This window comes from Selaginella moellendorffii, unplaced genomic scaffold, assembly GCF_000143415.4.
Source record: "Selaginella moellendorffii unplaced genomic scaffold, v1.0 SELMOscaffold_22, whole genome shotgun sequence".
Lineage (NCBI taxonomy): Eukaryota > Viridiplantae > Streptophyta > Lycopodiopsida > Selaginellales > Selaginellaceae > Selaginella > Selaginella moellendorffii.
In genome coordinates, this window is record NW_003314283.1 from 1,218,241 (window position 1) to 1,229,325 (window position 11,085).

Sequence of the window (11,085 nt, forward strand, 5' to 3'; positions counted from 1 at the left end):
AAAGACCTTCAATTTTATCAAGTTTGTAATGCTAATGGCAATAAAGATTTTAATAATTATATACTTGAGAAAATAGTGAGCTATTTTTTTATTATACCTCGATTTCACAACAATTTCAATGTACAGTAAATAGCACAATACATTACTTATCATTTTTATCATTGATCCATTCATGGAATAATGAAAATGCCTACTGATGGTTCAGCTTGGAAAACGTTCAAAGATGATTATCTAGATGTTGCAACAGATCCAAGAAATATACATCTTAGTGTAGCTGCAAATAGTCTTTCTACAACAAAATTAATGGCAAAACCATATTCATATTTGGAAATTATTGTAGTCAATAATAATATACCACTAACTCTAGCAATTAAGCCTTTATTTATATTTCCTATTATGATTATACTAAGTATTAGTTAAAAATAAAATAAAATAACTATATTTATAATTTTTCTAGGTCCAAAACCTAATATTTATTGGTAATTATTTATGGAAGAGTTAAAAAAATTATGGGATGGAGTGCTATGCAAAAATAATTTTAAGCTAGAGGGTCAATATTTTTTCAAGTTTAGAATAGCAGTGCAATGGTTTATTCATGATTTTTTGGATTTCTTAGATTATGATCACGAAATTTACATAAATGCATAATTATTGGTCATCAGTGTTTTCTACCTATAGATCATCCATTTAAGTCTACTAATAGAAGGTAAGATTTTAATTATTATTTTTAAAAATTAAATTAACCTATAATTTTAATTAGTTTATTTAATGGTAATAATTGTATTTGACTAATACTAGGATAGATAACTCCAGAACAATGGGAAATATATTTATATTTGGTTAGACACGAAGATCAAATATCATTACCTAATGATAAAAAATGGTTATCCATATTCTATCAGTTTTTATATTTTTATAAGTTGCAAGTAATATTCTTAAAGGATTACGTATATATATTTAAAAATATTTCTGAAACTATATATAAAACTATTACTGGTAAGAATGATGGATTAAATACTAAAAAGGACTTAGTTGCATGCAGAATGAAGTAAAATATGTGGCCACGACATGATGGAAACTTTGATCATGGGACTTGGTTATTAATAAATCATTAAAATAAATTGTTTATTAATAATATAAAGGCTTTTAAAATGCCTACAACATATGGAACTCATTTTCAAATTATGTGGATGAGAAAGGTAATTTAACTGGTATAAAATTCATGATTGGCTTTATTTACTACAAGTAAATTTCTATATTTACTATTACATAAATTAATATTTTTAAAAGGATTTTTATTCCATTTTTATAATGGGAAACACAACACCTCAATTACGGAAAGTAATATATTTGCTTGGAGAAGTTACAAGGTACTAATTGATTTAATTTTTTTGAATTCAATTAAGTTTAATTTTAATTAGCTTTTTAACTGCTCAAGAAGTAGATAAATTTTTAATACCTATTATGCAAGAAAGATTTATCATATATGTATATTTATTAGGAGCAACTATTGTTTTTCTAAAACTAGTATATGCTTGCTAAAATTGAGGTAGGGAAGCTTATTTGCAAACTTGGGATAAGTTTGGGATCCAAAAAGTGAGACTAAAGGGCAATTGTGGCAAAAAGTATAATGCTTGCATCGAGGAGGTGAAGAAAGTGTATAACAACTAGGGCCTTGCAATGAGTATTTTGTTTTACTTAAATACTTCTCTCTTTAGTGGCTGGTGAATGTAAGTAGCTTTTTCAGAGTATGAATTGACAAGCTATGGGAAACTTTTGTCAAGAAAAAAAAAATTAGAGATTTCACAAAGTACTTCAATCTATCATCTATTCCTTTTTCATTTCACTCTATTCTTTCCTAACCTTTTCTTATGTCCTGATTTGAGTTACTTTTTCATATATTTTTTGTTTCTTCCTCATTTATAACATTTCCTTTTACTTGCATTTGATCATTTTTAGTTTAATATGAAGTTGAGATATGGATGTTGAGCATGTGCATAGAGCAAAAATCTTGTTTTTGTTTCTTTGATTATTTTTTAGTGTTAAGTATTCCTTTATTCCAAGAGTTTTGTCATTTTTCTCAATTTTTGGTTGAGTCCATTTTTCCCGATATAAGTGCCATTAAGAGTCTTTGCCTTACCATTGTTGTTGAAGAGTTTTTCTTATTCCCTTGAATGGTCATCCTATAAACAAAAGTGCACCTCTTTTTTAAATCAGTTAAGGGATGTTATATTTGGACTTCCCATCAATCATTTAGCCTAGTACTACTCAAACTTAAGAACATTTAGTTCTAAATATCCCAAGACCCTTAACTGATTAGAGAAGGGAGTGTGCTATTGTTCATGGCTCTTTTCTTTTATATTTTAATTTTTATGGATCATCTCTCAAGGTGTTCCCTTTGGTTGCTTATAATCTGTCACACTTCCCTGCAAATTCATGCCCTCATGAACAAAAGTTGAGAGCTATAACTCTCTTGACATTTTACCCCTCGGGTTGAATCTAGCTGGAGGCAAATTAAATTTGCCAGATATCATTATCAATATATGGTGTGATTCCCTTAGTCAATCAATAGAGTTGGACCCAAAACCTTTTTAATACTAATGTAAACTTCCAAATTTGGACTTCTCAGACGATCACTTAGTTTAGTACTACTCAAACCTAAGGACGTTTAACCCTAAGTATCTAAAGACCCTTAACCAATTAAAAAAGAGGATGCGTTTTTGTTCATGGGCTCTTTCCTTTTATATTTTAACTTTGATAGATCATCTTTCAAGTTGTTCTCTTTGGTTACTTACACTAAATTTAAGAGCTTATAAATATATTATAACAAAAGGTACTTTGTTAAACAAGCTCTAAGAACATTTATTACTTTTATTTCCTTATTGCTACTTTGGTGTACTAAAAATTTCTTTTTTTGATACTTGTTTATCCATTTTTTTTCCACAATGTTCTTTTTCAATTTTTTTTCACTTTCTCCTCTTTTCCCTGATATTTTAAACTTTTTTTTCTTTAAAGGAAGGGGTAGAATGATGGACATGAGTTCAACCCTAATAATAGAGTGAGGATAAGCAAATACAGTAATAGAATAAGGACAAATGACATAAATATTGCAAGTATAGCAAGCCCAAATAAAATATCCAACTTTAATTTAGTGAGGCCAAATGAAAATATTGATAAAAAAGAGAGGATGAGTGTAATAAGTTCAAATAGAGTTAGTGCTCTTTTTTTCCTTAAGGAGGGGATAAGAAGAATAAACAAAGTGGGTTTAACTTTTTATATAGAATGTTAGATGAGGATGAAGGTTGTGAGTTTAGGTTCAAAAGTTGACCAAAGTAAAGACACAAAAGTAGGTTTGTATGGTCAGAAGTTTGGATTAATAGAGATTTCAGAGGATGGCTGATGAGCAGCATTAAAGACAAGATGTAGTGTATACTGCATTATAGTATTTGGTGGACTATAATATATATATATATATGGAAAGGGAATATAGAAAATGTGCATATCAATTAGCCCAAAAACCCTAGTTTATATATAAGAGCACGGATTGAAACCAATCCGACAGGTACTAAAATCCCACTACATTAATATTAGTATACGGCATTGTAGCCGTACACCTAGTATTCACATCAACCCTTCCTCTCGGAATAATAAAAGACCATTAGGGTTCTCTTGTAGATGGGCCGGGATCTAGAGGACCGTAAGAAGGAGGCATCAGCGGATCTATAGGTGGTATTAGTTGTTCTTGATCCTTTTGTATGAAGCGTTTCAACCGTTGCATATGCACAATTTCTGGAGGATTGGCCTGGTGGACATCATGCCAAACGTCATAAACTTGGGGTTCAACTTGCCGCAACACCTAATATGGTCCTTTCCACTGAGCAAGAAACCCCTTAGATAAACCACGTACCATAAGATGGGGAAAACGGACTAACACTAAATCATCCACTTTGTACTTCGCATGTGGATGATTGTAGCGCATGTGATCATGGGATGAGATTTGGATATACTGTCACCGTGGATCCTTGAAACCTTGGGGGATAAATGGGGATAAAATAGCCACTAAGGGCTCTCTCATCAAGCAATTGCCCCTTTTCCAGTTGGCTTAAGGGGAGAGAGATAAAGTGTGCTACAGTTGGTATCGGAGCAAATGGCACGGGTTCGATTCCCATTGATTAGTGGCTACTTCAAAAAATATAATATACCCTTGAGCAAGGTATATTCCTACCCCTAAATTTGAAATCGTATGTATTGGGCATCCATGCGTACGTTCTTCCTCTTGTGTGGAGTATCCACGGACGAAGGTATCCACCGTGGGATTGCGGTACGGGTGGATGACTAGTTGCCTCACATGGAATAACTAATCTACACAATGGAAGGATTGGTAGATTGAGTGCGGAAATGGAGGTGCTGGTTCCCCTTGGCTCAGTAGGGGTTGTTAGTCAATAGTCCTCATTCGTGGGATTGCGGTACAGGTGGATGACTAGTTGCCTCACATGGAATAACTAATCTACACAATGGAAGGATTGGTAGGTGCTGGTTCCCCTTGGCTCAGTAGGGGTTGTTAGTCAATAGTCCTCATTCGTGGGATTGCGGTACGGGTGGATGACTAGTTGCCTCACATGGAATAACTAATCTACACAATGGAAGGATTGGTAGATTAAGTGCGGAAATGGAGGTGCTGGTATAACTAATCTACACAATGGAAGGATTGGTAGATTAAGTGCGGAAATGGAGGTGCTGGTATAACTAATCTACACAATGGAAGGATTGGTAGATTGAGTGCGGAAATGGAGGTGCTGGTTCCCCTTGGCTCAGTAGGGGTTGTTAGTCAATAGTCAATGAGGACATTGACATCTCTGAAGGGGGGGGTGAGTGTAGCGCATGTGATCATGGGATGAGATTTGGATATACTGTCACCGTGGATCCTTGGAACCTTGGGGGATAAATGGGGATAAAATAGCCACTAAGGGCTCTCTCATCAAGCAATTGCCCCTTTTCCAGTTGGCTTAAGGGGAGAGAGATAAGGTGCACTACAGTTGGTATCGGAGCAAATGGCACGGGTTCGATTCCCATTAGCATTGAAGTTAGTTCATGTGAGATTCGTGATCATTGCTAGGCATGACTTGGCTATAGACTTCTTCGAGCTTTTGGTTCTTTGAGTTTTCATGCTCATTGTTCCATTTGTTAGGAGTTGTTGGGGGAAGGCATTTTGGCTCATTAGCTTCGATGTTGACGTTAGTATTTGCATCTAGCAATCATTGGTGATGATTGACTATCATCTAAGATAGTTGATTATCCTTGTCCAGGGTTTTGCTTGATTATTGTTGGTATAGAATGATTTGCTGTTCTTCAGGATAGTAGATTATTTCTTCGATGATGATTATGCATTTCTCTATTGATAGGATGATTAATGATCTTTTATGGTGGTTAGTTGTTCTCTTTGATGGCTTGTGGCTTTTCGCAATATCACATGTTCTTTGTGATTTGCTTTGGATTGGTCTCTTGGGTTTGAGACATCAGTAAGAAGTTGCTGACACTTGCTTAGGCAACTTGAGTTCCTTGGTGTTATTGGCTGGGATCTGTTCAGCTTGACTGGTGCGATAGTTGGCATTAACGAGTGTTTGTTGGTCTTACCGCATTCATTCTATTTTGTTGATTATTGCTCAAGTTAGTTCTGATAGATCAAGATGTTATTTCCTTCAGGTGATACATTCGCGAGCATTTTGCTTGCCAGTCAATGATACTTTGTGTTCTTTGAGTATTCTTTGGTAAGTTGTTTGGCTTACTGTCCGCTATCTTCGGTAGTTAAATTTTATCATTGAGTTTCCTTGATGACATACTTGCTATTGAATTTTGTTTGATGGTGAATCCTATGTTTACCAATTTTAATGATCTTGGTGGTTCCTGCACTATTATACTGGTTTATCAGATGATAACTTTCTTGGAATACTTTTGTGTTCTAATCTAAGATATATTCACTGATAATTAAGTCTCTAAGATATCATTGTTTATGACTTTGATATTGTCCATCTATTGATCTTTGAGTTTGGGCCAGTATAGGCAGACTGGCTTTGGCACTTCGTGTGCATGGTGAAATCTCTAGTCATGGGGTAGCTACTGTCGACTGGTTACATAACCCGCCTCTCTGTCGATGTTCCTTATTCCGTTAAAAAGGGCGTGACCGTGTAAACAACTCTAACTGCCTATTTACAGTAGTCTATCTAAACCTTACTGACGGGTTTGGTTTCTTTGCTCAGGAGGGTTGGGGCCTCTGGCTTCTCTCTCTATGTCCCTGCGGGCAGGGCATATCACACTTTTGTAAGCTGGGTGACTCCTAGAGCAGCAAGGGTGGCTAATTCCGTTGGTCATTTCCTTGTCGGCGACGGCCGGAAGGTGTCTAAGCTAGTAGCGCATCCGCGTTAGACAAAGAGGTTGCCTCCTAACTCATTTAAGTTGGTGCATTTCTCACATAGTGTGCGTACCGTGAACTTTTTCTGGAGTTGTTTCCTTGGCGGTATTCTAGACTTGAGTATGCATCGACGAGGACGTCGATCTTCCCTAGGGGGGGAGAGTGTCGCGAATGTGACTTCGGGTATCGAAAGTTACTTGTCGGCTAGTCCTTTCGGATATTCTTTCCTTACTGCCACGATGGCAGGAGGTCGGTATTGCTGGACCCGTTATCAGTCTCCGCCTAAGCTAGTTGAGAAACTGGTCTTTGCGTGTGCACTTGACCAGATGAGCATAAGGAAGGAATTCCTAAGTGTCTATTTAGTCAAGCATACTTGACCTGGTTAGAGAAACTCATTTGTTGACTTGCACTTGCTAGTGTTGGGAACCCCCGTGATATTGAGCTTGGTCCCTCAATATCGCAAGATGATAGCTTACCGTGTCTGCCAAACACCCTCGCTATCATGCCCTTTGTGTTGGTCTCATTTCGGTCCCAAATGCTATTTATGGAAAGTGTCCAGATTTGCTCATTTGGCATATCTACGGAATGTAGAGATCGTTCTGAACACAATGGTGTTCGTCCTGTGTCCAAATTCACAATCTAGGGACATTCCATATTTAGTAAGTTTCGAGCTTGTTCCAGAGACTAACTCCTGATACTAAGGGAAGCTTGGGGTGAAAGCCCAAAGCGTGTATTCCTCAAGGGGGGGGGGGTTGTGGGGGGTTCCAAATGTATAGTAGGGATAGTGGGTAGGTCGGGCATGGCCGACCAACCTGAGGCATAGTCTAGCTCCCACTTGCGTGCCTGTCCTTGTTCTGCGTCCGGCTTGGGTCTAAGCCCAAGTTCCATTCCATGCTAGTTGGTGGAGTACCCATATCCTCGCGTTAGGCCACCGGTATGCTGAAATAGCGCTAGACTCCGTTTGGCTCCGTTTTGCGTGCTGGTCTTGGCATTAGGATGCTGGTTACTCTAGGACTGTTCCAAGTCGCTCCGGGCTCCTGTCCCTTCGCTCCTTGGGCTTCATGCTCGGGAGTTGCTCCGTGGTTCGGTTCCGTCACTCCTTGGCTCCACGCTTGGGAGTTTGGCACCATTCCTTTGTTCAGTGGCCCAAGGCCCTGAACCTCGGGTTCTTATGGACACGTGGCATGTGACACGTGGCATCCATCACGTGGCACAAAGAGGGTTTAGGTTCCGCTTCGTGGTGTTATCCTATGGTAAATCACCATAGGATAAAGAGTCAAAACCACGTGCGCTACAATGATGATAGGAGTTGTAACATCATTGTTGTTTTACTTGTATGCAGCCTAAGTGTTCAGCAGATTTTGCCCCAACAAGTGGAAGAATGCTCATCAAATACTGATTCCACAATGTAGTATCGGTAGCTTGTGGCAATTACGAAGGTAAACTCAACTCTATTGGTAATATTGGATCATGACTATATAAAAGTTTATATAGTGAAACATTAATAGAACTTTGCACCTCTGTGACATATGCATACTGAAAAGATGGTAAATAACCATCTCAATCTGAATGCTAAAAGTTCACGTACTTTGCGATCATTCCTTTGAATGTCCAAATGAGCCGTTCCACCAAACTATCTGACTATGGATGATAATCACTCGTGAAAATGTGGCATATCCCCAACCGAGATGTCAAAACATGAAATGCCTCAAACATAAATATGGGACTATTATCCAAAAGAATTCGCTCCAAACAAGAATTCTGGAACACCACTTGATTGAGAAGGAAGTATTTAATATCAATTGCAGAGGTGCTAGCAAAAGCACCAACTTCCACTTAACGAATCAAATAGTCAGAAGCAATAATAACATATTCATTGCCAACAGTCGATCGTGGAAAAGGTCTTATAAAGTTAAATGCTACTAATTCAAACAAACAGAAAACTTCAATTGACTCCAATTGTCCTTCCACGGCACGAGGGGGAGTATTACGAGCTTAGCACCAAATGCAGCTATACACATACTGGATAACATCATGTCATATCTCCAGCTAATAACTTGTGCAACTTCTCGATCACACGACAATGTCCTATATGCTTGCCTAGAATAGAAGAATTATGGTAGGTATGGAGAAATTGTGGAATAAAGACAAAAAGCACCACCAACTGTAAAGGATCATCAGGATCTGTCCCCACAAAATAAAGAAGGCCATTTTCAAGGTGATATTGAGAATATAAATGTCGAAATAACAAATCATCAACAAGTGATGTAGGATTTTCAAACCCATCTCGAAGCCTTCGAATCTATGGCTCAAGCTTTTGAGCCTCGCGAACCTTATCAGGAGAAGATAGATCTTGCTCTGCACCTTGTAGACACTGACTATCAAGTACAACAACTGCCGACAGCAAAGAATCCTCATCTAGAAAATCCACAGATGCTGGAATAACAAGCTCATCAGAAACATGAGAAGAGAGTGGAGAAGGAAGAAGAGCTCGAGAAAGGGCATTAGCATCAGCCATAAAACTCCTTAGGTAATGAACAACATTAAAATCATATATTTGAAGCTTCAAAGCCCACTAAGCAATACGACCAACCAAGTTCTTTCACTTCAATAATGAAGTAATGGCAGCATGATCACTTTCAAGTAACGTCCAAGAACCATGTAGATATGCATGAAGTTTCTTGAAACCCCAAACTACTATTAAACATTCCTTCTCTATCATGGAGTAGTTCACCTCCACTGGTTGTAATGTATGGCTTATATACGCAATGGGATGGCGCTGACCAAGCATACTTAGGCTCTCTTGTATCAACACATCTCCAAGACCAATATCAAAAGCATCCATGCGCAAAATAAAAAGGTCAAGTATAGTTAGGATATGCTAAAATCGGAGGAGTCGTCAATAGCTCTTTGAGATCCACGAATGTCTGCTCACAAGCTGAAGACCAAATAAATGACTTCAACAATGCCCACAATGGTGCAGTGCGATCAGAAAGATGATCCACAAAATGATCGAGAGAGTGCACCTTGCCCAAGAAGCACTGCACATCAGTCATATACTTTGGAGTAGGGAACTTTAGAACAACCACAAGTTTGTCAAAATCAACTTGCAAACCCTCACGAGAAATATAATACCTAAGATAAGTTGTGTCTTTGGACTCAAATACGCACTTTGACCACTTCAGCTTTAAACCAACATCCCATAGCCAATCTAACACTTTACAAACATCACAAACATGCTCCTCCCATGTCCTCTTTAAGTGAATCAAGATATCATTAATGAAGTCAACAATCACCTCCGACATATTGCAAAGAACCTCGTCCATCATCCGCTAGAAAATTTCTGGAGCATTGTTCAAACCAAACAGCATTATCAAGAACTTATACAAACCAAATGATGTACAAAAAGCAGTGTTAGGAATATCTTCTTTGACCATCAGTACTTATTAGTACCTAGAAGTAAAATCTAGCTTGGTGAACTAACAACTTCGCCCCAAACGATCCAAAAGATCAGCAGTGTGAAGAAGAGGGTACATATTTGGGATCGTCACTTTTGTTTAATAGACAATAGTCGATGCAGAAATGAATACTCCCATCAGACTTTGTCACAAGATGAGGTTCACATGCCTAAGGACTTCGTGACTTCCAAATAATACCCTTCTCCTGTAAGCAACTAATTTTTCCATTCTACTTTTGTCACTTAACCACACCTCTGACCACTTGGAAGAGTCTCATTCACAACCTCCATAAGTCCAATTTAGGACTTGGGGCTTGCTAACCCCAAAGATGGCATCTATGCCACTCAACGTTTGCACTTGGTCCAAGTGTTCCACGTGTCCGAGCCTATGATCGACACCCCAAGGTACCACCAACATCCAGCCCGCTATGTTAAGGCCATACCCATTCACCTTGGTCACACCGGTGGTCCAACACCACCAGCATCACAATCCCATCTCTCAAAGATTGGGTAATCCGTCCATGAGTGGTTCTCTTAGATCCACTCCTTAGCATCCTTAGAATGCCTGCAGATATGGGGAACAGCCTTCCCCATTATCCCTTTTACGGTCCCCACCAAGTCCCGTTTCTATCCATGGCCGTGTTTGCCAACACTGCCACTCGGACAAGGTCCACTAATCCGACCACTAAGTCTCCACTGTCCTCGGGGACTTCCTCACCACAAGACTGCATCTTTGGTCACCACACTAGAGGATTGCTCCTCTTCTTTTCCACAATTTGGGACTTTGGGACAACATTTTGGAACACCGTGGCCTTACCCAAACCTCTTGGGTACTCTCCCCACCTTCTGCCTTTGGGTGCTCTAGCCATGGGCTTAGAGCAAAGTTCCATTGAGCCACACCAGGTATCCAAGTAGGTAGTGCCACCCACACTTGGACTAGGAGCATTGGCCATTCGATCTCCTAGGGGAACTAGAGCCGGCTCTTGAACACTTCACCAAGCTACCCCACTTGTCGGTTCGTATTCACTCTAGTTTTGGACTTCCGAGTGGTCAAGTCATCACCCAACACCTGGGACAGCCTTTCTGGGCCAAACTAGCCTTTCTTGGCCAAACTAACTCCACTGGGCTCCAACCCTCACACTCTCCCTACTATACTTTTGGAACCCCTTGCAGCCCCCCCCCCCCCCCCCCCCAAGGAGAAGATAGCTTTGGGCTTTCA